Source organism: Harpia harpyja, chromosome 14 (genome assembly GCF_026419915.1).
Source record: "Harpia harpyja isolate bHarHar1 chromosome 14, bHarHar1 primary haplotype, whole genome shotgun sequence".
In the NCBI taxonomy this organism is placed as follows: Eukaryota; Metazoa; Chordata; class Aves; order Accipitriformes; family Accipitridae; genus Harpia; species Harpia harpyja.
In genome coordinates, this window is record NC_068953.1 from 40,087,796 (window position 1) to 40,101,879 (window position 14,084).

At 56.7% G+C, this 14,084-nt stretch overlaps 3 non-coding genes across 3 annotated transcripts; all 3 read left to right on the top strand.

Annotated features, from left to right (window-relative positions):
- Positions 1-1,113: 1,113 nt before the first annotated feature.
- TRNAL-CAG (transfer RNA leucine (anticodon CAG)) lies at positions 1,114-1,196 on the top strand. The gene has a single exon. It is a non-coding gene; the product is annotated as a tRNA-Leu (tRNA).
- A 10,590-nt stretch (positions 1,197-11,786) lies between these two features.
- TRNAS-AGA (transfer RNA serine (anticodon AGA)) lies at positions 11,787-11,868 on the top strand. The gene has a single exon. It is a non-coding gene; the product is annotated as a tRNA-Ser (tRNA).
- A 1,645-nt stretch (positions 11,869-13,513) lies between these two features.
- TRNAM-CAU (transfer RNA methionine (anticodon CAU)) lies at positions 13,514-13,585 on the top strand. The gene has a single exon. It is a non-coding gene; the product is annotated as a tRNA-Met (tRNA).
- The last annotated feature ends 499 nt before the right edge of the window (positions 13,586-14,084 follow it).

The window sequence follows — 14,084 nt, forward strand, 5'->3', positions numbered from 1 at the left end:
GCCAATGCAGGCAAGCTTTTACTCAGCCTGGCTCCACAGTGCCTTGCCTGTCCTGTTCCCAAACAGCGCAGCTTCCCCCCCTCAGGAAGGTCACCTCGCATAGGGCGGTCGCGCCACTCCCCTTGACTCCCCCTGCAGCCTTGCTTCATGGACAGGCCTCTGGGCACCTCCGAGCCCAGCAGACACAGGCTGGGCTTTTAGCAAGGTCAGCCTTGCAAAAGCAGACTGCGGGGGCTGCTTTGCACCATTCTGAGATTCTCAGGCAGTGTTGAAGCACTGCAGCAGGTGCCTGGAGAACTTTGGGATTCTCCATGCCTGGGTGTCACACGGTTTTCAGTGGGGCTCAGGCATTGGGCCACCTGCTCTAGCTTTCTGGATAGCCCTGCTTTAGGCAGGCATTTGGACTAGTGACCGCCTGAGATGCCTTGCAGTCTAGCTCCTTCCATGAAGCAACAAGTCCCAGAGAGATCTGGGCCCTCCTTCTTCTGCACCATGCGCAATAAGTGAGCCTCTTCCCCACAGGAATGGGAGCTCAGTCGTTGCTCTGCACTTGGCGCATCCTCTGTGCTTTCACCATGACTCTCCAGCCCCTTTCCCACACACTGGCTCCTTGAGGTCGGCACAGCACTCACCCAGAGGTTGGTGTGGCAGAGCCCTCCTTGCCCAGCCTTCCCAGCTCCGAGGAGGGAAGAAGGAAGCACCCTTGTTGCCCCAGGAACAGTCCACGAGGCAGGATTGTGGGCCAAATGCTTAGCTTGCCATCTCCTGCGGCTCTGGAGGAATGGAGGAAGTCATGGGAAAGGTAGGTGTGTGCCCGGAGCCCCTTGACATGATGTTGGCATGTGCAGAGACGTAATTTGTGATGGTTCCGTTGGTTGCTCCCGTGAACGACTGCCTCGGCCTTTGCAAGGAGCTGCCCCTGTGCTGGCTACTGTGCAGTCCTGAAGTGTGTGTAGGTGCTGCAGTCGCCTGTCAGCCGCCCTTGGTGGGAGCAGGGCAAGGGCGCTCCCAGGATACGGCTCCCCCTGCAGCAGTGCCAGGAGGAGGCTGGCTGAGGTGGACTGGCTCTGGCAGCTGCAGGGGGCGGACCAGCAGCAGCAGCGGCAGCAGCGGGTCAGGATGGCCGAGTGGTCTAAGGCGCTGCATTCAGGTTGCAGTCTCCCTGGGAGACGTGGGTTCGAGTCCCACTCCTGACAGGCTTGTCTTTCTCTTGGTTTCCTTCCCTTTCCCCCCCTGAGGGGATGGTCTTGCTCCTCTAGGCGTTCTGGAGGGTAGGGCTTGCTGCATAGCCTAACCACCACCACTGCCGGTGGCTTAGCACAGAGATGCTGCTAGAGAGTCCCTATGCAATTCCACTTTTCCACTCTCCCCTACAAAACGCACATTCTGCATGCCTCTCGCCTAGAATGTGGACCTTTGGGCATTCTTCAAACATTCACCCACTAAACCCTCTCTCCCTGCTTCCACTTTCCCCTCCAACAACCCTTCTGGTTGGAGGGCATTTCAGGGACTCAGAGAGTGCATCCTCCTGCTTCAGGCAGGCTCCCACCAGCTGATCAGTGCTTTGTCCTTTCGGGTCATAAAATACCTTGAGGACAGATGCTTCACAGCCTCTCTGGACCCCTGTTCCCATGCTTAGGCACCCTCCGGGTGATCATTTTTGAATGTGTAGCCAGTCACAAACTGCCTGCTCAATTTCTGACCATGGCTCTCATCCTCCAGCCATCGCAGTAGCCTCCTGGTAGGCACCGGGAGGCTCCTATTAGATCCCCGCTAAGCATTTTCTTCTCCCAGCTGAGCAAGCCTTGGGTCCTCTGCCTCTCCTCACAAGGCCAGAGCCCCCTGCCCCTGACTATGCTAGGGATCCTCCGCTGAACTTGCTCCAGTTTATCATCACCTTTCCTTGGTTCCCCAGATAGTCCTTCTTCCCCCGTTTTGGAGACGGGGCAACTTTTCCCTCTCCTTAGTCATCAGGGAGCTCCTCTGCTCTCTACTCCCAAAGCTGGAGAGCCCCTGCGATGCGTCCTTCCCTCTTTCAGGCCCAGTGGCACATTGTGTAGGTGCCAATCCAGCACTAGGCATTGACCAGCAGGATTTCAACCCAGAAAGTTTCCCCAAACTGGCGGTTCCTCACCAGGAAACATGGACAGCACCAGTGGGAAGAGGGGCAGGTGGGAGTAAAGGCCCACCAGTAAGAGGCCAACAGGGGCATGGCAGGCTCTCTCCAACACTGCTGACAGGACAGAGGCATCCTCACGCAATCCCACCACAGGCTGCACGAGCACTGGTGGCATTTTTCAGAAGGACCGCAGTCAGGAAGTATGAGCCACAGAAGAGGTCCTCCTGTGCACACAGGAAGAGGAAGAGGAAGAGGGGACATGCACAGGGTGGTATCAGAGCATGCCGGAGCGTGTCGGGGTTGAGGGAGATGCTGAAGGAGCTGGGATTGTTCAGCCTGGAGAAGAGAAGGTGAGGGGGCTTCTGCTGTATGAAGGTGGCTCTCTGGCTTGCCAAGGCCTGCCCTCGGCCAGAAAGACCTGGGGAGTGCAGGACCCAGGAGTGGCGTGGCCTCCTGCGTGAGCCTGCCTGGCCTGAGCTGCAGCTCCCAGGGGCTGGGGAGCTCTGGGAGATCTCTGGCCGCCCATTGAAGCCTGTAAGGGGGGCACAAAGTGTCCTCCCCGCAGTGTCCCGCAGGGAGGAGCAGCATCGGAGGCTACAGTGGACGGAACATTTGCCGTGACCTTGGGGAAGCAAAGAGTCTGGGCACCACGGCAGCCCCAGCAGGCAGTGCTGCCAGGAAGGAAACCAAGGACAAAATGCCCCGAGCAAGGAAGCTGCCTTGTGGACACTGGCCCACACAACCCACTGGCCCAGAATCCTTTCTCCCCGAGTGCTGGGTGAGACTAGCAGAGCCCCAGGAAGACCCTCCATTGCTTGGAGAAACGCTGTCTCAGCCCCAGAAGGGACATCCCTCCTCCTGCAGTGGCACAGCATCTGCATGGGAAAGGACTGTCCCTTTCCCCATGCTCCAGCCCCTGGAGTGGGGGGTCCCTCCACCTCTTTGCAAGACCTTCAGAGACTGGGCCCTGCTCTTGCTGCTCCCAGACACTCCTCCCACCCTGCTCGGTCCTGCGGATCCCAGGGATGGATGAGGACAGTCCTCAGCAATGCTGCTTCTCTGGCACATGCTTTCAGATTTGTGACTCTGGAAATTTAACCCTTCTCCCGTGACTAGGTGTTTCTCACGCCCTCTCTGAATGTAACCTGCCATTTGATATCTTAGGCTTGGGCACGGCAGCCTGGTCTGTCCTGCAGGTTCAGAAGTACCGGCTGCCAGCCCAGTGCTTTGGGCAGTCCAAAAGTACCAGGCAGTTGTGTCCTCAGTGTCCTGGGCTAAGTCTGAGATCCAGCAGAGTGTCCCCGCCTGTGTTTCCTCCTGTCTGACTGCTGGGAGGAAGGGCCCTGCTCTCACCACACAGACTCAAACCTTGGCCCAAGGAGGATAGCTCCAGTGCAGCTTCTCCCCACTGTGTGCATGGACCCTTGGCCAGGTGGACCCAGGGCATGTGGGAGAGTTGCCTTGAGCTAACAGTAGAATTCACCTAAGTCTGGACCAGTCTGGAGCAGCCTCAGGAGAGAAAAACCTCATTCTCACTGAGGGAAGGGCCGCTTTGGGGCAGAAGGGGACAGCGTGTCCTGGAAAAGAGGACCAGGGTCTGAAGTCAGCCAGCACTGTCCCACCAGAGGAAGGCAGTCCAGCTTGTGCAACCCATAACAAGCTGCCTTGGGTCCTCCTGCCAGCTCTTCCCTCTGTTGAACCTCATCCCGTGCCCTCTCTCTTGGTTGCCCCCTTCGGCAATGTCAGGAGCTTGGCTAGGACCGCAACCAAGAGTGAGGATATGTGGTTAACGGCTGCTTAGTATGAGGTACAAGGTGAGAACAGGAGAGGCAATAACTTACACAGGCAGATTGGGAGGCTGTCCAACATGGGGGTGAAGGGAGGCGGCAGCAGAGACCACAAGTGCAAGCATCGAGCCACAGATCGCTGAGCCACGAATGTAGTCTGCAAGGTGCAACGTTGAAGAGGTTAAGCTGGAAAATTCATAAACAAGTCTAACGAGGAAAAAGCAAGATTCTCCCAGGTTACCAGCCTGGGTCTTGTAAGAGAGGGCATGCCAGCCTTGCACAAAGTGCTCTGCCACTCCCTTGAAAGATCCTGTGAGCAGAGACTGGCCCGGTAGCCCTGAAGGAAGGCTGCACTTGGTGATGCCCAGGGAGATGGAGAGACTGCCAGTCTCAGCCAGGAGCACGTGGCTCGGCAAGGGTGGCCACAGGGGAAAGACCACATCTGCCCAGGAGGTCCCGTGGTGTAATGGTGAGCACTCTGGACTCTGAATCCAGCCATCTCAGTTCAAATCTCAGTGGGACCTTGAGCTTTTGGCTCCCTCACTGCTTTCCTCAGCATGATTACACATTTAGCTCTCTACAGCTACCTGAAGAGGGGGTTGTAGTGAGGTGGGTTCTGCTCTCTTCTGTCAGGTGGCTGGAGATAGGATGAGAGGAAATGGCCTCAAGTTGTGGCAAGGGAGATTTAAATTAGATATTAGGAAAAATTTCATTACTAAGAGGGTTGTCACACATTGGAATAGGCTGCCCAGGGAAGTGGTTGAGTCACCATCCCTGGAGGTATTCAAAAAACGTGTAGACGGGGTATTCCATAACATGGTTTAGTGGGCATAGATGATGGTTGAACTCGATGATCTTGAAGGTCTCTTCCAACATAAATGATTCTATGATTCTATGATTAGCACCCTTGCCTTGCTGTCAGGTCAATGGTTTAATGCACTCTCATCTTCCTTCCTTTCCTGTGCTCCCAGCCCTGGGACCGACACCAGTGCCCCTTCTGCTGCCCTGTGCCCACCAAACCTCTGCAGCTTTCCTGAGCACTGGACCCCACCCCCTCTCTGCTCCCTTGGTCTGGATGGCTGCTCCTGGATGAGGGCATCCAGCAGTGGCTCAGAGAATCACACAACACCTCAGGTGGAGAGCATGCACTCCAAGCCTGGCTCAAAGCAGCCTCAAGTGGAGGAGGCTATTCAGGGCCTTGTCTGCTTGGATGTGGGACACCTCCAAAGATGGAGACTCTACAACACTCCCTGGGCGAACATGTCCCGTCTTTCATTACCACTGTGTGAGGCAGTACTTGTATTCCCACCCCTGTCCATTGCTTCTGGTGCCATCCATTTCTCTGAGGCTTTTCTGTCTTTCTCTTGCCTGCTTGTTTATTTTCGGTGCTCTGGGATCAGTTCAGGGAGCTCCACACACAACTGGCAGTGCCCCGTGCATGGGGACAGACACACGGTCATGGGAGAGAGCAGGTTCTCCCTCTTCCTTTATCCTGGGGTGGGCTGGGATAGAGTTTACTTTCACAAGGAGCTGGAGGGGGCCCAGCCAGGACAGCTGACCCGAACTAGCCAAGGGGGTATTCGATACGGTATGATGTCATGCTCAGTATATAACTGGGGGAGCTGGCAGTGGGGGCAGGGGGGAGAAGGGATCACAGCTCGGAAATGGGCTGAGCATCAGGTTCTGTGTGGTGAGCAATTGCATTGTGCATCACATGCTTTTTATATTCTTTGGAGAGCGAGCAGCCGTGTGGTGCTTAGTGGCCAGCTGGGCTTAACTTACGACATCCTTGCAGCTATGTTGGCGAACTGAGGGGGGAGGAGAACAAACCACCACGAGTCTCCAGGTGTGCTGCACAAAGTCTTTAATGAGAAGGAGGAAATGCAGTGGCACAGAACAGAGACCGAGAAACACTTCTGCAGGGTTCAGGGAGGCACAGAGAGTGGCCCATTTCCCAAGGACAAGCTCCAGGCAAAGCGCTTGCCTTTCCCCATCCCGATCTACCCGGTGGCAATGCCAGCCCACCAAGAGCAGGCCCTAACTCCGGCACACTCCCTCCGTCAGCAGGAGGTTCAGCAAAGCAGAAGAGAACGAGCCCTTTCCTGAGGAGCTCAGAGCAAAGCAGAGCCTGAGGAGACACGGCGAGGCCTGCAGTGCAGCGAGGAGCAGCAGGCACAGGTCCCTTCTGCCAGGTGGGATGAGGACACTGAGCCCACCTGCAAGCCGTGGCTACGCTCCTGCTGCTGCAGGATGCCTGTCTTCCTTGGTGCTCCAAAGGGGAAGATCTGCTGGCTTCAGCAGTTCAGACCGCAGCGGGTGGGAGGCAGACACAGCCCTGACCCCCCCAGACCAAGGGAGCCCCCAGAAGAGATGGGAACCCCCCCGGCGCTGAGGGAGCTCCCAACAGCAGCTGACAGCGAGGATCCCACGGCTGTGCTCTGAGGGAAAGAGGTGAGGATGGGGCCCGGCAGGGTCACCACCACCGGGGAGGCCTGGATGGCCACCGTCGAGTCAGCGCAGCGGGCGACACAGGGCTCACTGCAGCTGCTTGCAAGTGGGGTTGGGCCGGAGGCGCCGCAGGGCGTTGGGAGACAGGGTCTGAAGCAAGACATCTCTCGGCGAGGGAGGCAAAGCTGAAACACAGAGCAGGCAGGGAGCACGAACCTCAATATCAGCCCGTCTGTTTCTCAGCTCTCTCCATGGACACTCTTTGTTTTCAAAACACCCAGTGTGCCTACAGTTCCCACAGCCCTCATCGTGCCCTCCAAGTTGCACGGCACAGGAAGGCTGACCCACTTTTGGAATAGGCCCCAGCGCAGTGGCGTTAAAGCGCCTGTGGAAAGACTGATCATACCCAATCTCCAGAACAAACACTGCTGCTTTGAAGAAGACACTGGATGCACTTGGCCATGTGGTTAGAGACCATCAGCTAAAGGTGCACATTCTGGTGGGCAGACCCCCCTGCAGCTGAGCCCCATGGTTCCCCTTCTGCTTGAAAGAACCCTCCTCTTCCCAGCTCTCCCCAGCCACCTCCCCCAAAAGGCAAAGAGACTGCAGCCCTTCAACAGTTGTATGGCAGGGCAAAGCTGAGGCAGCCCAAGCCTCAGCCTCAGTAGCCACCAAGACAGCAGTTCAGCTCACAGAGAGAGATGGAGCGGACTCAGGCTTACCTTGCTCCTCGAGGAAAGGGAGGCAAGAGAGGAGGATGCAGAGCCTGGAGCAGCGCAGGCTTTTATGCTGTGTCCCAGAGCCCTGGGGGGGCCACAAACATTCCTTGCTCATGAAGCATCTCAACACCTAGTAGACACACAGGAGACTGTGAGTAAGTTTAAGCAGAACGTCAAGACTGCACAATCCCATATGGGAGAAGAGCCTCATCTCACCAGGGATGTGGCAAAGCTCAACGTCAAAGGAAGTCCTTTGTGGGCTGAAAGGAAGACCCCTGTGGGCCGGAGTGACAGCCAGGAGGACCTAGCTTATGCTCATCAGGCTCTACCACAGCATGGTTTTGTGATCAAAGAGATGCCCACGTCCTTCTCTGAAGGAGACCCACGCCCAAATTGACCTGTTTTGCTCAGCAAGGTCATCCCAGATGCCAAAGGCCTGGATGGCCTGCTTTTGAGGAGAGGCTCAGGGCAGGGAGCCAAAAGCTCACAGCCCTTTTTCCTGGGTGAGGGATGGGGTGGCCCATTCCATGCATTTCAAATTTCAAAGGGACATCGGATCAGTCTCCCAGAGCACCTGGGAGTCACATGAGCCCTTGAGCAACCACCAAAAGGCAATGCCTTGGAAGACACAAATGCAGGAGGTTGCATAGAAGCACCAGTTGATTCAGGAATGGTGCTAAAATGTGTGGAAAAGCCCTTGACGAAAGCGGCGCTTTGGGACTATAAGCTCTGGTATCCCTGCTACGCCTCAGGCTGGGGCAACGTGTGCACTGAAGTCCACAGCAGGGTGACTCATGTTTGCCTGGAGTTCAGGGTTTTTCCCAACTCTTCCACATCACGATGACTCCCAGGTACTCTGGGAGACTGATCCATTGTCCCTTTGTAGTTTGAAATGCATGGAATGGGCCACCCCATCCCTCACCCAGGAAAAAGGGCTGTGAGCTTTTGGCTCCCTGCCCTGAGCCTCTCCTCAAAAGCAGGCCATCCAGGCCTCTGGCCTCTGGGATGACCTTGCTGAGCAAAACAGGTCAATTTGGGCGTGGGTCTCTTTCAGAGAAGGACGCGGGCATCTCTTTGATCACAAAACCATGCTGTGGTAGAGCCTGATGAGCGTAAGCTAGGTCCTCCTGGCTGTCACTCCGGCCCACAGGGGTCTTCCTTCCAGCCCACAAAGGACTTCCTTTGATGTTGAGCTTTGCCACATCCCTGGTGAGATGAGGCTCTTCTCCCATATGGGATTGTGCAGTCTTGACGTTCTGCTTAAACTTACTCACAGTCTCCTGTGTGTCTACTAGGTGTTGAGATGCTTCATGAGCAAGGAATGTTTGTGGCCCCCCAGGGCTCTGGGACACAGCATAAAAGCCTGCGCTGCTCCAGGCTCTGCATCCTCCTCTCTTGCCTCCCTTTCCTCGAGGAGCAAGGTAAGCCTGAGTCCGCTCCATCTCTCTCTGTGAGCTGAACTGCTGTCTTGGTGGCTACTGAGGCTGAGGCTTGGGCTGCCTCAGCTTTGCCCTGCCATACAACTGTTGAAGGGCTGCAGTCTCTTTGCCTTTTGGGGGAGGTGGCTGGGGAGAGCTGGGAAGAGGAGGGTTCTTTCAAGCAGAAGGGGAACCATGGGGCTCAGCTGCAGGGGGGTCTGCCCACCAGAATGTGCACCTTTAGCTGATGGTCTCTAACCACATGGCCAAGTGCATCCAGTGTCTTCTTCAAAGCAGCAGTGTTTGTTCTGGAGATTGGGTATGATCAGTCTTTCCACAGGCGCTTTAACGCCACTGCGCTGGGGCCTATTCCAAAAGTGGGTCAGCTTTCCTGTGCCATGCAACTTGGAGGGCACGATGAGGGCTGTGGGAACTGTAGGCACACTGGGTGTTTTGAAAACAAAGAGTGTCCATGGAGAGAGCTGAGAAACAGACGGGCTGATATTGAGGTTCGTGCTCCCTGCCTGCTCTGTGTTTCAGCTTTGCCTCCCTCGCCGAGAGATGTCTTGCTTCAGACCCTGTCTCCCAACGCCCTGCGGCGCCTCCGGCCCAACCCCACTTGCAAGCAGCTGCAGTGAGCCCTGTGTCGCCCGCTGCGCTGACTCGACGGTGGCCATCCAGGCCTCCCCGGTGGTGGTGACCCTGCCGGGCCCCATCCTCACCTCTTTCCCTCAGAGCACAGCCGTGGGATCCTCGCTGTCAGCTGCTGTTGGGAGCTCCCTCAGCGCCGGGGGGGTTCCCATCTCTTCTGGGGGCTCCCTTGGTCTGGGGGGGTCAGGGCTGTGTCTGCCTCCCACCCGCTGCGGTCTGAACTGCTGAAGCCAGCAGATCTTCCCCTTTGGAGCACCAAGGAAGACAGGCATCCTGCAGCAGCAGGAGCATAGCCACGGCTTGCAGGTGGGCTGAGTGTCCTCATCCCACCTGGCAGAAGGGACCTGTGCCTGCTGCTCCTCGCTGCACTGCAGGCCTCGCCGTGTCTCCTCAGGCTCTGCTTTGCTCTGAGCTCCTCAGGAAAGGGCTCGTTCTCTTCTGCTTTGCTGAACCTCCTGCTGACGGAGGGAGTGTGCCGGAGTTAGGGCCTGCTCTTGGTGGGCTGGCATTGCCACCGGGTAGATCGGGATGGGGAAAGGCAAGCGCTTTGCCTGGAGCTTGTCCTTGGGAAATGGGCCATTCTCTGTGCCTCCCTGAACCCTGCAGAAGTGTTTCTCGGTCTCTGTTCCGTGCCACTGCATTTCCTCCTTCTCATTAAAGACTTTGTGCAGCACAGCTGGAGACTCCTGGTGGTTTGTTCTCCTCCTCCCTCCGTTGGCTACGCGCTCTGCAAGGAAGAGCACTGGCTTCTGTCCCGATCTTACCAGCAGTTGTGGGTGGAGCTCCCTGAACTTACAGCAGAGCACCAAAAAGCCTCAGAGTCATTGAGCATGAGTCTGTAACCTGGTGATCACGGCCCTGTGGGGCCAGTTGCCAAATTGTTCATTGTGAAAGTTAATAGAGTCCTTTGGAATTAACTTCTCAGTCCTCTCAATTGTTGTTCACATAATCATACGAAAAACAGTCATGGCACTTCTCTCTTTCATTGGTGTTGTGGAAAGAAACTCCAGGGGACAGGTATGGAGTGGAAAGGAGAAAAGCCCTTCTTTTCATGGCTGGACGTAGGCAGTGTGACTGCAAGATGGGGTTAGGGTGGGCATTTCACTAGGGAACTGAGCATGCACAGTCATGATCCCCCTCTTCGTAACTCCACCTACTTGTAGAACTGCTATTGCATTGCTGGCCTCGTGAAGCACAGCCTGTCCCTAGGCATTATTGATCTTCATCTGTACCCTGCCATGGCAGCATGCTATTCTTGCCAGGTGCAACCACCACCACCAGCAGCAGCAGGTGCAGTTCTGTGCCAGGCCAAAAAAGGCCTCCCTCCTGGCTGCTGTACCAGCATTTCAGTGAGGAGTCCAGGCTGGAGCTCTCCCAACAGGCAGAAAGCACTGGCCTCAGTCGGTCTCAGGGCTGCAAGGAGGCAAGGGGTCTGGCTTGAAACCCCAGGGGAAAGCTGGGCATTTTCTGAGCAGAAGAGCCTGCCTGCAGAAGATGTAAGGCACCCACCCTGGAGCCAGCCTGAAGAGACGTCTGCCTGCCTTGGCCAGGAATCAAAGCTGGGTCAAGAGCTTAGAAAGCAGCTGTGCTCACTAATATTCCAGCAAGGCACCTGTGGGCAGTGCTGCCTCCTGCTCCTCCAGATCAGAGCCTGGCCGGCCTCCTGCTCCTCCACTTCACAGACTGGCCGGCCTCCTCCCTCCAGCCCCCCGCACACACACTTCCTCAAGCCACTCCTCATGCTCAGCCTCTCGACTGCAACCACCTCCCACCCTTGCTCTGCATGCAGTCAGACACTGCCAGGTGCACCACCTCCACACTGCCTCCTTAACGCCATTTTCCTGCTCCAGAGCCAAGACAGAAGGGGAGCCACTTTCATCTAGTGGTGTAAACTACCGCTTTTGTGGATCATTTAATATTTTGGTCCATGCTCAGGAACTGGACAATGCTTGCAGTGGTGGAAAAAAGCTCTGGACATACCTATTCCACAAAATCAAGCTCTCTCCAGTCTCCCTCTAAGTCACCCCCACCCCCCATTTATTCTCCCTTTGCCCCTCCACGCTTTTCCTCAGCCAGTCTCTACCTCGCCCTTTCCATGGATCTCTCCCCCTCTCGCAAAGCATTGCCCCTACACACCAACAACCTGCACGGCGGTCATGGTCTTTGTTCAAGGGCTGACACCGCCCTACGTCCCCAAGAGGCTGGAAGTGCTGCCGGGAGATCACCATCTGCCCTGCAGCAGCGTCCCCACCCTAGTGCTCACAGCAGGCTTGAAGGCCCCCTCAGATAAATCTGAGAAGCAAAGTGGGGTCTAATATCTCACCTCACCCTGGTTGTCTCCACACAGCTGCCTTCTCTTCTTCCCTGGAAGCAGCAGAGACACCAGCTGGGGGGTGAAACCATCCCCCCCTCCCGTGGCAGGATATCCCAGATGCCCGGCTGAGGACAAGGCGCTGGGAGCTTCAGCTGTAGCCCCTGGGGTTACGCCTCTCAAGGCCTCTGCAAGGCTGGCAGCAGGTGCCCGTCATGCTCCGTGCAGGTCCCAACTGCAAATCTTCGAGTGGAGCCTAGCCCTGAAACTCCCAGGGAGCCGTGTGTCATTGCACAGGGCACGTGATCAGCAGGGCAGAGAGGGCTGGAGCAGGTAGTTGTGGCCGAGTGGTGAAGGCGATGGACTAGAAATCCATTGGGGTTTCCCCGCGCAGGTTCGAATCCTGCCAACTACGGGGCGCAGTCCCCTTTTGGGCTCCCTGCAATTGACCACGCTGCAGCCAGCAGTGGGACTCAGCTCCCCACTGTGCCTGGTGCCCAGGGAGACAGTGAAAGCCCCTTGCCTACGGCACTTGTCCTCGCCCCCCCACACCCCACACCCCCCGAAATTCCTGGATGAAAGGGAAATCCTGCTCCCATTGACAAGGTAGGCAGGTTGGGGGAAGAGAATGGACCAGTGCCGAGTACCAGCCATGACAAGAGGTCCAATGTTGTTGGCTCTTGAGCAGAACTTAAGAGCCTGATCTCACCTCACACCTCAGGCAGAACAACCGTACCAGCTGTCCTCCCTAGGCCTGAACCTACAGCAGCTCACCTCCAAAGACAGCCTGCACAGCATGGCCCTCATTGCTAAAGATGAAGGGGAGACATCTCATGGAGTGCCCCTCACTTTAGGTGTCACAAAGGCAGACTGGTGTGGAGCAGCAGGCAAGGGGTGGGGGTGGGGGGAAGAGAAGGGGCCAGCGCCAACTACGAGCTACAGAATGGGGGAGCACAGCACCGCAGTAGCAGCAGGCAAGGCCCTCACCTACAGAATGGGGGAGCACAGCACCGCAGTAGCAGCAGGCAAGGCCCTCACCTCCAGAATGGGGGAGCACAGCACCGCAGTAGCAGCAGGCAAGGCCCTCACCGCTGGTCTGAAAGGCAAGGCGCCAACTGCTAGACAACTTGCTTAGAAGAACAAACACTGCCTAGGACTAAGGGCTTTTACCGCAGGGTCAACGTGACCTGAATACCCAACCTAAACTGGCTCTCACTGGCTGAGAACACCCCATGCAGATGATAAACAAATGGGAGATTTGTCTTTCAAAAAAACCCCAGGTATACAGCCACGGCCAGAACAGCAATCAGCCTGAATCTAGTATAAAGCCCCTCCACCTGCACGGGACATTGGTTTAGAACAATGAAGATTAACACCCCACTGAGCATCTGTCCACACCACCTGCCCAGGAGAAACACATAGTGATCTTGGGAGCAATAGTAACTGATTAGCCCACCCCTTAACATGAGTAATTTGATTGGTTGACACAACTGTATTGTAAACATATACCAGCCCTGCTTTCCTCTGTCTTGGGGTCCTCCATGCATTAGGCTGGGGCACCACTATGTGCACAGCCAAACTAGGAGGATTAATTCCCTTGGTAATTCTATGCTTGGTAATGCTAAGCGTCCTCGTGTCCCTCCTCGGCCGGCAAAGAAGGGACGTTGACGCCGGGCACAGTCCCACAGCCCCCTGGGAGCTGGATTTCTGGGCAGGGTGGCAGCCCTCCTGAGCTCGCTGGAGAGCAGCTCCCCTCCGCCCTGCAAAGCAACAAGGCTGCCCCCTCGCTCCGGGGTTTCCTTCAGTGCCTGCAGAGCCAGCTTGGGTGGTCAAGAAGAAAGTCCCCATCCAGGGTTATGGGCAGGAGATGTTGGGAGAAGGGCAAGGCAAGGCCCTTGAGCTCCGCAGCGAAGGCGCAAAGGAGGTGAACTTTCCTGAGAGCCAATTTTCTGGCCCGGGTGAGGGCACAGGACAGAGGAAGGGAAGGAGGCATGAGGGCTGGCAGTGCCAGGGAGCATCAGGCAGGGCCGTGGGAGGTGCCGGCAGAGGTGCTGGGGGGGAGCAGAGTGGCGCAGCGGAAGCGTGCTGGGCCCATAACCCAGAGGTCGATGGATCGAAACCATCCTCTGCTAATTGTCGCTTATTTCCCTCCTCCTGACAGCTGCTGCCTCTCCCAGCAACTTTTAACCTGCACTGCTCTAGCTCTCTGGGCACCCATGGCCATGGCCCTCCTGTTCCCTCAGCCCCTTCTCTCTGCCACTGCCACCTTCTTTCTCCTTTGCCGCCTTAGGAGCCAGCACTCCCACAGTGCCCCCCGGCAAGGCAGACGGGAGGCTGTGGAGCAGCAGGCAGAGCTCCCCCCACAAGGAAGCGGGTGTCCTGGGGACACAGGCATTTCTCCCTTCCCATCCAGCAGCTCAATCCCAACTTCCCAGCCGCAAGCAGGGACCTCCAGGAATCTGCAGGTGGGGAGGAGGAGGAGGACAAGGCTGGTGCTACTTTGGGAAACACCAATGCAATCAGCTTGACCATCTGGGGGTTTTCTCCATCCTAGTCTGTTTGCTGCCGTGCTCACTCGCAGCTCCAGCCAGGAGCAGGGCTGAGTAGGTATTCCCAGTGGGCACTGTATTG